Source organism: Typopeltis vanoorti, chromosome 17 (genome assembly GCF_054136105.1).
Source record: "Typopeltis vanoorti isolate ZY-2024b chromosome 17, IOZ_Tvanoo_1.0, whole genome shotgun sequence".
In the NCBI taxonomy this organism is placed as follows: domain Eukaryota; kingdom Metazoa; phylum Arthropoda; class Arachnida; order Uropygi; family Thelyphonidae; genus Typopeltis; species Typopeltis vanoorti.
In genome coordinates, this window is record NC_143565.1 from 45268770 (window position 1) to 45283641 (window position 14872).

Below are 14872 nucleotides of genomic sequence, written 5' to 3' on the forward strand. Positions count from 1 at the left end.
GCAAGCTCTCTACATCACTTTGACTAACTACCAAACTTTGCATCATCAGCAAACAACTGAACATCTCTCTCTCTCTTCAAATTATTTCCTATATCAATTTTGTACAAATTAAAAAGCAGCAATTCAAGCACCAGTGGCACACCACTGTTCACCTACTTTCTCCTGGATTCTGTTCCTCAATATACTAATTTTTGGAATCTGTCCATCAGTCACCCTTTTATCCATATCACCAGTTTCACATCCATCCCCATTTATTGCAGTTGTGCAACAGAGTTTCATATGGCCGTCATCATTCCTATCAAGGATAGGCCTAGAGTGCCTGTTCTGGCCACTCTAGGCCTATCCTAGGCCTAATAGTTTGTAATTTAAGGCTTGTTTTGGTAATCTTTCTGTTTCATTCTTTCATATGTTCCATCCATTTATATTTTTTCTATTACTGATTCCTGGTTTAATTCTTTCAGGGTTCCATGTGGTATCCAGCCAAATGCCTTTGCAAAATCCAGCAGTTATCACTTTATTATAAAAAGTTAGTAGACTGTTAAGGCTAAGGCATGACCAACCCTTCACAAAGCCATGCTACCTTCCGAGGATCATATTCTTATCCACTCATTCCTGAATTCTCTTTTTGACCAACATTTCCACTTTTACCACCACTCCTGAGATACAAATTTGTCTTTAATTTTCTACCACAGACTTAGATCCTCCTTTATGCAAAGGAATCGTTTTGCCTTCCCACTCTCTTGGGACTTTGTCAGAGCTGAGATTTAAAAATTAAACAACCTAGTCAAAAGTAACACCAGTTCCCCCTGTATATTTGTGTTAAACATGAGGAAACATTCCATCCGATTTCACAGATGTATTTGCATTCAGATTCTGAAATACCTGTTTCTGTATTCAGATTCTGCAATATCCTGAGTAACTCCAATTCTTCAACCTGTGTTCTCATGCCAGTCCCTCTCACCTGTGTCATAACAATATCTTTGTCTAGATGATATACCCTTGCAAAATGATCACTCAGTAGCTCAATAATTTCACCTGTTTCTGCTACCTCTCTATCATTTGCACTCATTAAAGCTATCTTTCTGACATTATGCAGTTAAATTAGCTAAAACTAGCCAACAAAAGTCAAGGGAAGACATTGGTAAGAACATAGAAAATAAATATCAGGAAGGAGGTAAAGATAAACTAGATATTCTCTAGAATATCTAGTTAATATCAACACTTGAAGTAGAAAAACCCACAAAACTAAAATGCAGAAAGGCAGCTGGAGTAGATGATATTTGACCAGAAAATGCCGAAATATATAAGTATAACAGTTTAGTGCCTATACTGCAGTATCAAGGCCTTCAAAGGATTGAATTCTGGTTGATTGGAGTAGAGCTATCAAAGTACCCATGTATAATATGGAAATAAAACAATGCAAGAATTAAGAGGAATTTCTCTACTTCGTGTCCCTGGTAAGATTTATGCAAGTATATTTCAGAAAAAAATCAATAAAAACTGTGGAAGAGAAGCTTGGTAGGGTTCAGGCCAAATAGAGGTTGTCTACATCAGATTTTCATTTTAAAACAAATAGCTAAGATATTATGGAAATATAACAAAGATCAGTATTTAAGTTATGTAGGTTTAAAAAAGGCATATGACAAGGTGCCAAAAGAAAAGCTGTTCAAAAATGCTAATTATGTGGTGTAAATAGGGCATTCAATCAGGCAAAACAGCCTATATTTCAGTTGTAAGTTAGCAGTTAAAACTGAAGGAGGCACAGGAATATAGTTTGATGCCAAATCAGGGGTGAAACAAAGATGTACATTATCTCCACTGTTATTCATCATCTAAAAGGATTGCATTATGAAGGAAAGTAGTTAATATATATGCAGATATTATACTTCTAAATAAACCCAGTACATGTCTACAGGATTCCCTGACTAAATGAAATATCTGCTGTACTAAATTTGGTATATGAAAATCTGCAATAAAAAGACAATGAAAATAGGCAGAAACATTGAAAACATCAACTGCATCCTGAATGAATAACCTACAGATCAAGTAAAACATTTCAGTTATTCAGTTATGCAATTTTTAGTGAAGATGGCAAATTAAATATGAAAACACATAACAGAATTAGCAGAGCTGGTATGTAGTATGTCAGCTAAAAAAAATTATATGGAATGAGAAAGAAATGAGTCAAAACACTAAACTTGCTGTATACAAGACAGCAGTTTCAAACCAATTTTAATTTGCAGATCTGGGGAGCTGACCATAATCAGTCTCTATACACAAGTAGCCTAGTGATGATACTTAACATGCAAACTTTGTTTACTTACACTTGGATAAAGGATTAAACAAGAATATAGTTTCTGGCAAGTTTAATTTAAAAAGGAGTGAGAGCTAGATTTTTCTCACACAGCAGTGAGTCAGCAGAACTGTTCCAGTTTGCCTCTTGAAGTAACAAGTACATCCAGTGTGAAGGAGTTTGAAAGAAAGTATGACATCTTGTGTGGATGATCTGGTATGCGCTTGATTAGTGCTTGACTTCGTGGAAGTCAAGGACAAAAATTCACATAGAGAGAGAATAATAAGAAAGTAATTGATTATATTATAGTTGACAGTGATATCCTCAGACTGGATCAGGATACAAGTATGCAGGGAATTGGTAATAAAAAATATTAACCATTTTTGAGTAAGATAAAAATATGCAAAAGAGAACTACAAGGGGAAAAAAAGTTGCAAGAAATAAACCTTGGAAAACTAGTAGCAAATCTAAAAAGAATAATGACTGAATCAGCCAGAGAAGCATGTGGTGATTGTCAATACAGAAAAATCTGAACTTAGTAGACTCAAGAATTTAAAGAGACAGTCTTGAAAAAGAAGAAATCATACTGAAGGTTTCTTCTAAGTCAACAAGTGCCCTGAAGGAATAGAAAAATGCAAGAAAGCTATGAGTAAAAGTATCTAAACAAGCATCACAAGAAAACTGGTAAGAAAATAGAAGATAAATCACAAAAAGTTAACCAAACTTTTCATAGGTTAGAAAACAAGCTCAGGAATGGAATAAAGAGTTAGTGCAAAAGGAATCAGAGATACTAAAGGAAACAAAGACATTAAGATAGGATACAAATTATTAACACATTATTAATAGGATACAAATTAGTTTGAAAAATTGTTAAACAATGACATGGGCAGTGAGAAAACAGTGAGAAAATAACCAAGAGAAATGAATCAGTGTTACACATGAATGCATGAGGTTGAAAAAAATAATCAGAAATCTATAATGTGGAAAGGCAGCTGATGTACATGATATTCTACCAAAAGTGTTCAAATATGAAGTTTTAATGTAACAACTTTTAAGCAATGCAGAGAAATTATCAAGACTAGATCAATGCACAATCTTCACCAAGTGGATGCCCTGTTAATAGGCATCCACCTGGATAGTGAGATAACAAACTGACATTACAAGAACAAAATTACACAATAACCACAGTAATAAATTTTAATGAGAGTACAAATACTGTATGTTATACTGAAAATAACAGTACATCACCATCAGCATGCAGAAACAACAACGCAAATCAAAGAACAGAAAAACAAGATATAATCAACAATCAGTTTACCGATTAAAAATGGTTACCATTTGTGAGAAATTAAAAATATTAAAACTATTATTGAGAGAGAGAATTACCCCGAATTGAAGTTAGCTCAATGTAAAAGGCTTCACAACTTTCTTTGGAAAGGCATTCATATTTAAAACTGCTTCTATGGAGAAGACGAGCTTCATCCAACCAGACACTGTGTTTAGTTTCAATACTGTGCTGTGCCAGACCAGACTTTTGAGGTTTTGCATGAACTCCAGGCAATCGGGTTTAGATTGCCTGGAGCTCAATTAAATATTCAGATGCTAGCTTTAGAGAGATTATCTGGTCATCTGGAGCTCATGAAATTTATACTCAAGCAAGTTTTTCCTTGATACTGAACCAAATTCAAACAGTTACTAAAAAAAAAAAAAAAAAAAAAAAAAAAAAAAAAAAAAAAAAAAATCTAATTTAGATCTTGAAAGAGGGTTTTCAGCTACTCTGGATGACGAATTACTGGATATTGTTCTATATGTTTCTAAACAATTATTAACCCATTTGTTTATACTTACTGATGCAGAAATATGAATCATTATATCGTAAAAATCCCACATAAATGTTTTACTTATTATGTTTGTCTTTTTACAGTTTTTATATACTCAGTTTTATATATACACAAGGTTGAAGCCAAATGATGACGGAAAAGCTTGTGATCAGAGATTTGCAGATGGCAATATGATTATATTGTGTACGTCTGTAATACTGCGGAGCAGAAAGCAAACGGAGAAACTACTGCTCTACCTTATCTCCAGAACAACCACCATGGTGAGCAAACCCTTACAATTGGCCCTCAAGTTCCCGGCGTCCCTTAAATGGGACAGGGGTGCGAAGAATCTCCGTGCTCAAAATGGTGTCCACTTTTAAAATTGCAACTTGGAATGTCAGAACTCTGTATGAAGCTGGCAAATTAAGAAATACCACAAGAGAAATGAAGAGGCTGGGCATCCGGATTTTGGAAATTTGCGAGACAAGATGGCCAGGATCTGGAAAGTGTCAACAAGATAATACAACAATGTATTACTCTGGGAATGATGAGAACAAACATCGACATGGTGTAGCTGTAATAGTAGATGAAGAAATCAATAAATCAGTACTAAATTGGATTCCATTTTCTGAAAGGATAATGCTGTTACAACTTAAGGGAAACCCCGTTAACATAAATATCATCCAAGCTTATGCACCCACAGCTGACAAAAGTGAAGAAGATGTTGAAGAGTTTTATGAACACCTAAAAGAGATTAAAAACCTAACAAAGAAACATGATATAAACATAGTGATGGGTGACTTCAATGCAAAAGTAGGAAGAAGGGGTGATGGAGAAATTGTTCGCGAACATGGCTTAGGCACCAGAAATGACAGAGGAGATCGCCTAGTCCAGTTCTGTCAGGAAGAAGATCTAACAATAGCAAATACCTGGTTTAAACTTCCACCAAGAAGACTGTACACTTGGAAATCGCCTCAAGATGACCAACATAACATTGTCCGAAATCAAATTGATTATATACTGATAAATAAAAGATTCCACAGTAGTATAAAGAGTGCAAAGACTTATCCTGGAGCAGATATCTCATCAGACCACAATCCCATAGTTGCAGAAGTATGTCTTAGATTAAAATCAGCTAAAAAATCACAAAAGAAGAAAAAGAAAATTGATGTAGAAAAACTGAAAGACCCGAACATAAATAAAAGCTTAACCTGCGATTACAACAGATTAACATAGAAGAAAATAAAAGTGTGGAATCTCTTTGGAATAGCTTAAAGAATGCCATCGTAACAACAAGTATTGAAGAAGTAGGTTATGTGAATAATATAAAACAACAGGAATGGATGACAGATGAGATTCTTTCTCTTATTGATACAAGAAGAATGTACAAAAACAAAGACCTAGCCAGGTATACAAAAACAAAGACCTAGCCAGGTATACAGAAACACATAACATCATCAAGAAAAAAATAAAAGAAGCCAAGGAAAATTGGATGAAAAATTTATGTACTGAAATTGAACTGCTTCAGAAGAAACATGATAATTTCAATCTGTATAAGAAAATCAACGAAATTTCCAGAAAACTGAGGAAAAAGCAAATAGTGTCTCTAAGAGACGAAAATGGAAAAATAGTTCTAGAAGAAGAGAATAAAGCACAGATTTGGATAAAATATGTAACAGAACTTTTCAATGATACTACACAGAAGCCTATAAATATAAAAGATAACATTCAAGGACCAGCAATCATGAAATGCGAAATAGAGAATGCTATATGAACAAGTAAAACAGGAAAAGCCAGTGGACCAGATGGTGTGCAAACAGAATTTTTAAAATTAATAGAACCAGATAACATCAAACTTCTTGAAAAACTATTTAATGAAATATATGAAAGTGATGAATTTCCATCGGATTGGCTCAAATCTACATTTATCACTATCCCAAAGAAACCCAAAGTGAATTCCTGTGGTGACTTCCGACTTATTAGTCTAATGAGCCAAACATTAAAAATATTTTTGAAAGTAATTCAGAATCGTATTTATAGAAAAAGTGAAGAAACTCTAAGTGAAACACAATTCGGCTTTCGGAATGGTTTTGGTACTAGAGAGGCCCTTTTCTGTACCCAAATATTGATACAAAAATGTATAGAAAAAAAGAAATCTGTCTTTATGTGTTTCATAGATTTTGAAAAAGCATTAGACAAAGTCAGACACACTAACTTAATAGAAGTCCTTCAACAAACAAGGCTTGACGAACAAGACATAAGACTAATAACAAATCTGTATTGGAATCAGTCGGCTACCGTTCAATTAGACAATATTACCACCAGTGATATTAACATCAAAAGAGGAGTGAGACAAGGATGTGTGCTCTCACCACTCCTGTTCAACATATACGCAGAGGTAATCTTTAAAAAAGCATTGGAAGAATGTCCAGAGGGAATCACAATAAATGGAAAGATTGTTAACAACCTATGATATGCAGATGACACCGTGCTAATTGCAGATAACATTATGGATCTCCAAAAACTCACTGACAGAGTATACATAGAAAGCCAAAGAATGGGAATAAATATAAACATCAACAAGACAAAATACATGATCATCAGCAAACATCCAGCCTCATCAATGAAACTGACACTCAATGGAAAAATATTGATCAAGTGTCAAGATATAAATATCTTGGTTGTTGGCTTAATGAACGGCGGGATCCAGAAATAGATATAAAGACAAGGATTGAAGTTGCATGGCAGTCCTTCATGAAAATGAGAACACTATTCTGCAATAAAGACCTAAACATGGAAGTCAGATGCCAAATGCTGAAATGTTACGTGTGGTCTATTCTGCTCTATGGAGTTGAAACATGGACATTGAAGGCGACAACCATCAAGAAAATCGAAGCCTTTGAGATGTGGCTATACAGAAGAATGCTAAAGATATCATGGACAGAAAAAATTACCAATGAAGAGGTCTTAAAATCCATTGGCAAAGCTAAACATCTTGTACAAATAATCAAGAAACGAAAAACATATCTTGGCCACATCATGAGAAACAGCAAATACCAACTTCTATTTTTATTGTCACTATTTATTGTTCATATATCACTATTGCTGTACAATGTGTGAGCACTGTAGCAACAGTAGCCAACTATTTTGGTAGGAAGAATTGATGGCAAAGGAACTAGAGGAAGAAAAAGAATATCATGGTTTGACAACATCAAGACGTGGGCAGGAAAGAGCAGTGCACAACTGCTCAGATTAGCACAAGACCGCAGTTTGTTCGCCAAGATGGTTGCTGACCTTTGATAGAAGATTGCACAATAATAAGAAGATATACTCAGTGAAAATTTTATTTAATGAGGAATCTATTTTGATATGTGATTTGTCTGCATTTAGTATTGCAATTATATGCTTAGTGTTACTGGAGTCGCCATGTGATTAAGCAATAGCAATATTGTTAGCATTTATGGGGACTTAAATGTAATTAAGTATTAAGCTTGTTTACCACATATTGTAATACATGGTGAACCTTAGGGAATAGCATAAAAATGTGGTATGTATATTATTTGTAGGTTTGCATTACAGTAGTATTCATATATCACTATTGCTGTACAATGTGTGAGCACTGTAGCAACAGTAGCCAATTTTTTACTTAAGTTTCGCTTTGAATCTTGGTAACAGACATGCACTTTTTTTTTTCTTTTTACAGAGCTTCTGTTGATGGGTAACAGGAATGCACGAGAAAGAAAAGAGAAGACAAGGAAGAAGAGCCAAAAAGAGGGCTAATAAACTACCAACTTATGTTCACTATCTAAGGAAAGGTAAATCTAAGGATACGAAACTCTGAAGTTAATAATTGAAGTACAGTATGATGATATCAAGACTTTGTGTATGAAAATATTTTGTGTTTAATGAAATTAATGAAAGGCAATTGATACATATTCCAGGGAGCAATAGAGAATCTACGGTAAAAAGTCCCTGTATTGGAAATGCTTTTGGAACTGCAGAATGAGTGAATGAGTGAGAAAAAAAAAAATTAAATAAATGAAGTTATATTGAATTGTGATAAAATAGATGCTGCAAAAGAAATTTTCATATGACCAAGCAAGACTACAGGACTTTTAGCTGAATGCCATGTTCAGTTTGTTTTGTAAAGTTTTTCATGTTATCTCTCAATATTGAATTTGACTGCAAAAGTCAGAGGATATTATTAAGCTCATTTATGCAATTCTTAAAATGGCCATTTAATTATTCTTTGTTTGTATCATCTGTTGTATCTAATTACATGTTTACAGTAAATATTTTATTTTATTGTTATTATTATTATTTTTAAATTGAACTTCATTCTTTAGAACATGTTGATCTTGTAGTCAATACACCATCACAGATGTGAATCTGAAACATTCTAACCAACAAAAATTAAACATACTGTTATCTTACTCCATGACTGTCTTTAATATATAGGCTGGATATAGGCAAAGAATAGCATATTTTGACTCAATCAAATTCATTAAAAGACAATATCATAATCAAAAATTTACTGCTGACAAACATTCCTACTAATAAATGAATTATTAACAATTCCGAATGTCCCTTGTTTGATGGTGAGAGTAGTGAGTTAGCAAAAGACCATGATTTTGCTGTTGTAGCTAAATCCATTCTGTATATTGATTTTTGCATAATATCAAACACAATCTGCTGGGACTTTCAAGCGAAGATGCTAATAAACTACACTTTGAAGTTGATGCTTCACTCTTTAGAAGCAAATTACCTTCATGTAATTTATCTACTACTGAATTCCATGCTCCACTTTCATTAAAACAAAAGAACCATATATCTATTTCAAAAGCAGATAAAGGAAAAGCTGCAGTGGTAATGGATAAGGTGGATAGACTGTCTTTTACAGGATACCTCAACATATCAAGAAATTAGTTATAATTCTACACAAACACAGATTAAGCAAATAAGCTCCTTGATGAAGTTAGTTGTGAGCTGGAAACAAAATACTTCGTATAAGTTGCACCCAATTTTGGAAGGACTCCTTGTTTATATGGTCTACCAGATATTCATAAAAAAAAGTTGTTCAGTAAGACCCACTGTAAACGTGTAAATGCTATCCCACATACAGTATTGCTAAGTTTCATTCATGTTTATTAACTGCCCATATCTGGATCATTAATCAAGGATTCCACATGTTTTCTTGAAAAAAATCAAGGCTATTCAAATTGTGAAGATTTTTGAATTTGTTATACAATCAGCATATTTCAGTTGTAAAAACAAGATCTATAAACAGATTGATAACACTGCTATGGGTGGCCCTCCTCTCTCTCTCTCTCTCTCTCTCTCTCCACCTTGGGCAAACTATTTTTTTTAACCATCTAGCAGATATCCTTGTTCTCATCTATTCATCCCCAACACTCTCCTTTGGTTTTTGTTACATCAATATGTTTTTGCACTTTGGTCTCATTTCATCCAATGGAAGAAAGTGGTAACTTTCTTCCATTGGATCAATAGCCTTCACCCACACATTCAATTCACCATGGAAAAGAACTCTAGTAGTTTACCATTCTTGGACATTCTTAGTTGCTCAACCTCTGGAACTGTCAACCAGCATTTGTTGAAAACCTACCTTTACTGGTAGATACATTCATCAAAACTTTGCTCATCACACAACTCAAAAAAACTAGTGTTATCAAGTCATTAATAGATCACATAATGCGTGCTCTCACTACCAAAAGTTTAATGGAATTAAATGGTTCCGACCCTCATCAAATCCAACAGATAACTGACTCCTATGTTCCAACACCTATGGAACAGACCACAGGATTCCAATCCCTTATATTTCTAATATCTCTGAACCTACTGGTAGAATTTTGAAGTATCACCTTAATCCTGTATATTTTCCTATCAATAAAATTTCTAATCTGTTACCATCTACAAAAGACATACTGTCACCTCTTTCTTTAGCTGGTGTTTACTAAATTCTTTGTGAACATAATTTGACATACTATGGGCAGACAGACCATTCTGCGGATAAAAGAATTAATGAATATTGATATTACAATGAATATGTGAGACCTCAAAAGTCTGGTCTGGCATGAAACACAGTAACTGGTGGGATGAAGCTTGTGTTCTCAATAGAAGTAGCTTTAAATGTGAATGCCTTTGCAGAAAAAGCTGTGAAGCCCTTTTACACTGTTCTAATGTGAAACGGAATGATTGTCTCTTTCTCTCAAAAGTTTGATTCTCATTTTATGTAAACATCAAAAATGGTTTTCATATTATTTATTAATATTAATTTCTGGAACATGGCAAGTGGCTTTAATTGGTAAACTGATTGTTGATTGTATCTTGTTTTCCTGTTCTTTGATTTGCTTTATGTTTCTAGACATTGATGATGTACTGTTATTTTCAGTATGAAATACTTGTACTTTCATTAAAGTTTTAGTGTGGTTATTGTGTAATTGTTGTTTTATAGTTATTCCACAGCTACCTTTAAAGATTAAACATGCTGACCTTAGTGTATTCAGTACTGGGTGATACCCCAGCCATCACCTAACTAAACGAAGCATCTATTGTTTTTACCAATGGAAAAGAAATAGAACTGGAAGAAAGAAATATCAGAAAGTTCCATGTGGACATTACTGGTTAAACTCTGCTCATAATAAGACATATTCAAGGCAATAATGATTAGGAAAAGGAAGGAGCACATAAAGATTTTTTTCTTCAATAACATGCAATTTCAAGTAGTATATGCACAAATTTTAAAATAGGATATGATTATAGGATGAATGTATAGGATTTGAATATAGGATATGATTCTGAATGGAGAATGTGCAGAACCAAAATATTTCAGTTTAGGTGCAATTTTAGTGACGACTGCTGAATTAAATATGGATACATAAAACAAAATAAAGCACATATAGTGGAGTTGATGGAATAAGGGAAAAAAAATAGGCAAGAGGCTAGCTAAATTAGAAGTATATAACAGTGATCAAGCAATTCTAACTTGTAGATCTGAGTTTTGTTAAAAATAAAACAGCAGATCAAAAAGTAAAGACCACAGATATGAAAATTCTGAGAAAAAAAAAAAGATGAATGAACAGTATCAACAATGGCAGAATCATATCAATAAATATTAGAAAGGAACACAATATCTTTACCATTTGAAAATGTGCAAACAGAGCACCTTACCAGAATGGCAAGAAACAGACTCAGATGAGGATCTTAGGTCAGCTGATGTGCAAAGCATGTGAAGATGGAAACATAACATCTAATGATCTTGGAGACATTACAAGTAACAATTTATTGAGAGGAAACCTGTAGACAGAAAGTTAATAATAATGTAAACTTAATTATGTAATATCATCACAGTATGCTGTGTATTCTTTGAGGATACATAAGGAACTGATGATGTTAACATTTCAAGACAGAAACCTAAAATCCCCCATATGAACATGCACATATTGCCCATTTAGAATTCAATTCTGTGTTTGAAATGATTTATTATAATAAGTTTTGTATGTTCATGAAGTGCCCTAGACATGGGGTAATGACCAGAAAGGAGAAAGAGCTGTGTTCACAATGATGTGGTGATTTGGGCACATTCAGAATAGATATGAAAGAAACTGGAAGTTTAGATCAGGAGTATCAAGGAAGATTTTACAGAGGGACAGTGAGCACCTACTGAAGTGTAAGCTTTTGATTAACAGAAATTAATATTCACCAATTTTTTCTTATGCAGTAGAGACACAAAGACTAACAAAAAAAGAGACATAAGTAGAATACAAGCAATTGAAGTTTTGAGAACAATGCAAAAATAAAGAAAGACAGAATAAGAAATATGGATATATTAGGAATATTTTGGGACTACAAAGTGTTGAGATGCTTGTGGAGTCTTGATCTGTTTGAAATGGTTTGGACATAACAGAATGAACTTAGAAAGAATAGCAAGAAGAATGCATGAAATTAACACTATGGAAAAGATGGAGAGACCACATACCAGAAGATTTAATTTAAAAAAAAAAAAAAAACTTGAGTTGGAATAGCATCCTTTCACGAAGAAAGAAAGTGGGAGGATAAAAATAAGCGGAGAGCTTTGATCTGTCCAACTGGACAGTTTCTGATAAAGCAGATTTTGAGGAAGAAAAGAATTTTCTTTTCTTCTTTATCCAAACAAACATTTCCTTTAAACAATGCAGAGAACCCAACAGGGCTTCTGGTCCAATATCCAAACCTCACCCACTATATAGCCCATTATTAGGTATATCCAGATACTGAATGAATATTTATGAGGTGGCAATTTGGGACTTAGCCAACTAAAGTGTATTGAATATTAGCATAAAAAGAACAAAACAATACCAGATGATGAACTCATGCCAACTAGATCAATGCCTAGGGTGAAGAGTGAAGTCATCTAGCACAGAGCTTAAATGTGGTTCGTGACCCCAAATGGGAGTTGCATAACCGAATGTGGGGGGGGTGCAAAAAAATTTGGCAACAGTAAAATGTTTCTGAACATGCAACGACCAAAAATTAATTCAGATTTGAGGCTATTGTTTGTAATTCTTTATGCAAATGGTAAAATTATATGTATACCAAAGAACTGTTTTAAAATTAATTTCTTTATGATTTATTATTAGTAAATGTTTGATTTCTATGCCTGTTTTATATGCCCAGGGTCATGTAAAAATTTGTAGGGTGAAAAGCAGAACAATCTAAAACTAAGCACTAACAGAACTGAAGATAGATAACATCAATGTAAGAGGTGTCAAAATAGAAAGTAGATCTGAAAGAAAGATCACATGTTACAGAGATGAAAAAGAGTAAAAAGACTGCAAAGATTTTTTTTTAATATATATGCAGAGAAGTCAGGGTTTATTCTTGAGATACTTGTGGGTTGCCTTTAACAATGACTTCCTAGACAGTTATTACAGAATCTGCTTTTGATTCATCTGAATAATTTGAATTTAATATGATGCAATTCCTGTTGTAAACACATAATTATGTAAACAATGAACCAGTTTTAATAATACATTGCCAGACTAAAAAGGATGATGAATGGAAGTAGTATCAATCAATCTTTCTATGTCAGTTTTTTTCAAATACAGGGTGGTTCAAAATTCCACGTACAAACTTTGAGGGGAGGTAGAGAACATCAAAATCAATCATATTCACATAGGAAAGCATGACCAGAAATGCCAACCGAAAGTGATAGGTGGTGCTGTTTCCTCATTCAAGCGTTCGATGTCGTACGAAGAACATGCATCGTTTTATGAACTCTGAGATGGCAGACATGCACCTCGTTTACGGGTTATGGACAGTAATGGACGAGCAGCTGTACAAATGTATAGCGAAAGGTACTCAAATAGAGGTGTACCGCATCACTAAATCTTTGCGCATTTGCATCAGAATTTGTGTGACTATGGATGATTCAGGGATCGCAGGAATGACAATGGGCAGCCACGATCGATGTGAAATCCTGCCATGGAAGAGGAGGTGTTGCATGCGAATACAAGCACATGTGCCGTTGCCTCTACTATAGGAGTATCTCTATCCAGTGTATCGCACGTTTTGCAATCTGAGTCCTTAGATCCATTTCATCTGCAATGGGTCAAGTCACTGATGGCCGAAGATTATCCTCCAAGTGTGGAATTCGTGCAGTGGACCCAGATTTTCCAACTTGTGTTTTGTTCATAGATGAAGCTTCATTTACCCGCGAAGGGGTATTCAATCACCACAATGCTCATGTGTGAGCCCATGAGAACCCACACGCTGTGCAATCACATACTGCATAACAACATTTCGCCATTAATGCATGGGCAGGTATTATCGCTGACTGTTTAGTCAGCCCATACTTGTTATCACCCCGACTGGACTCTCAGAAGTATCAGACCATTCTGGAAGAAGTTCTGCCGGATTTACTGAACAATGTCCCAATGACTGTGCATCGTCAGATGTGGTTCCAACACGACGGGGCTCCAGCCCATTTCAGCATTTCTGTGCATCAGTATTTGGACAGGTCCTTTGGGGCTCGATGGATTTGGGCATGGTGGACCCGTTGCATGGCCCCCCGCTCACCTGATTTATTGAGCATTGATTTCTTTCTGTGGGGGACCCTTAAAGCCATGGTGTACGAAACACCTGTTGCCTCTGACATGGACCTTGTGGCAAGAATCGGCATCGGTGCTGCTAATATCCGGGAAACTCTAGGTATTTTCGAAAATGTAAGGCAATCAATGTGTCGTCAGTGTCAGGTATGCATCACTGCTAATGGTCGTAACATTGAGCACCTGATGTGAAACCACATTATGTATCCAACTACTATTGAACTGTTCAGTTATGCCTAATAAAGTTTTTTAAACTACTTACTGCCTTGTGTTATTTCTGTATCTTTGTGTCCCTGTTAGTACCTTCCGGTGGCATTTCCAGTCATGCTTTCCTAGTGTGAATATGGTTGATTTTGATGTTCTCTACCTCTCTTCAAAGTGTGTATGTGGAATTTTGAACCACCCTGTAGATTGAAAATGACATTCTACCATGTGACTATCATAAGATAAACAAATCTAAGAAGCACATCCAAGACTATTATTGGCTTCTGATTCTATAGTGAATCTGATACCCATGGAGGCATTTTGTGGACAAAAAAAAATGTAAATCTGAGAAAAATCAGAACTGCAATTCACATATTGAAAATATGGATGGAAGAGAATCAAAAGTGTTCAAGATGATAGAATGGTAGTGAGCTACTACAACTCCTTCCATT

General features: G+C 34.6%; 1 protein-coding gene across 3 annotated transcripts in view; it reads right to left on the minus strand.

Moving 5' to 3' along the window:
- Window positions 1–14872, minus strand: part of Smurf (SMAD specific E3 ubiquitin protein ligase) — a 452534-nt gene that overhangs the window by 234045 nt on the left and 203617 nt on the right. The gene's annotated exons all lie outside the window — the stretch shown is intronic.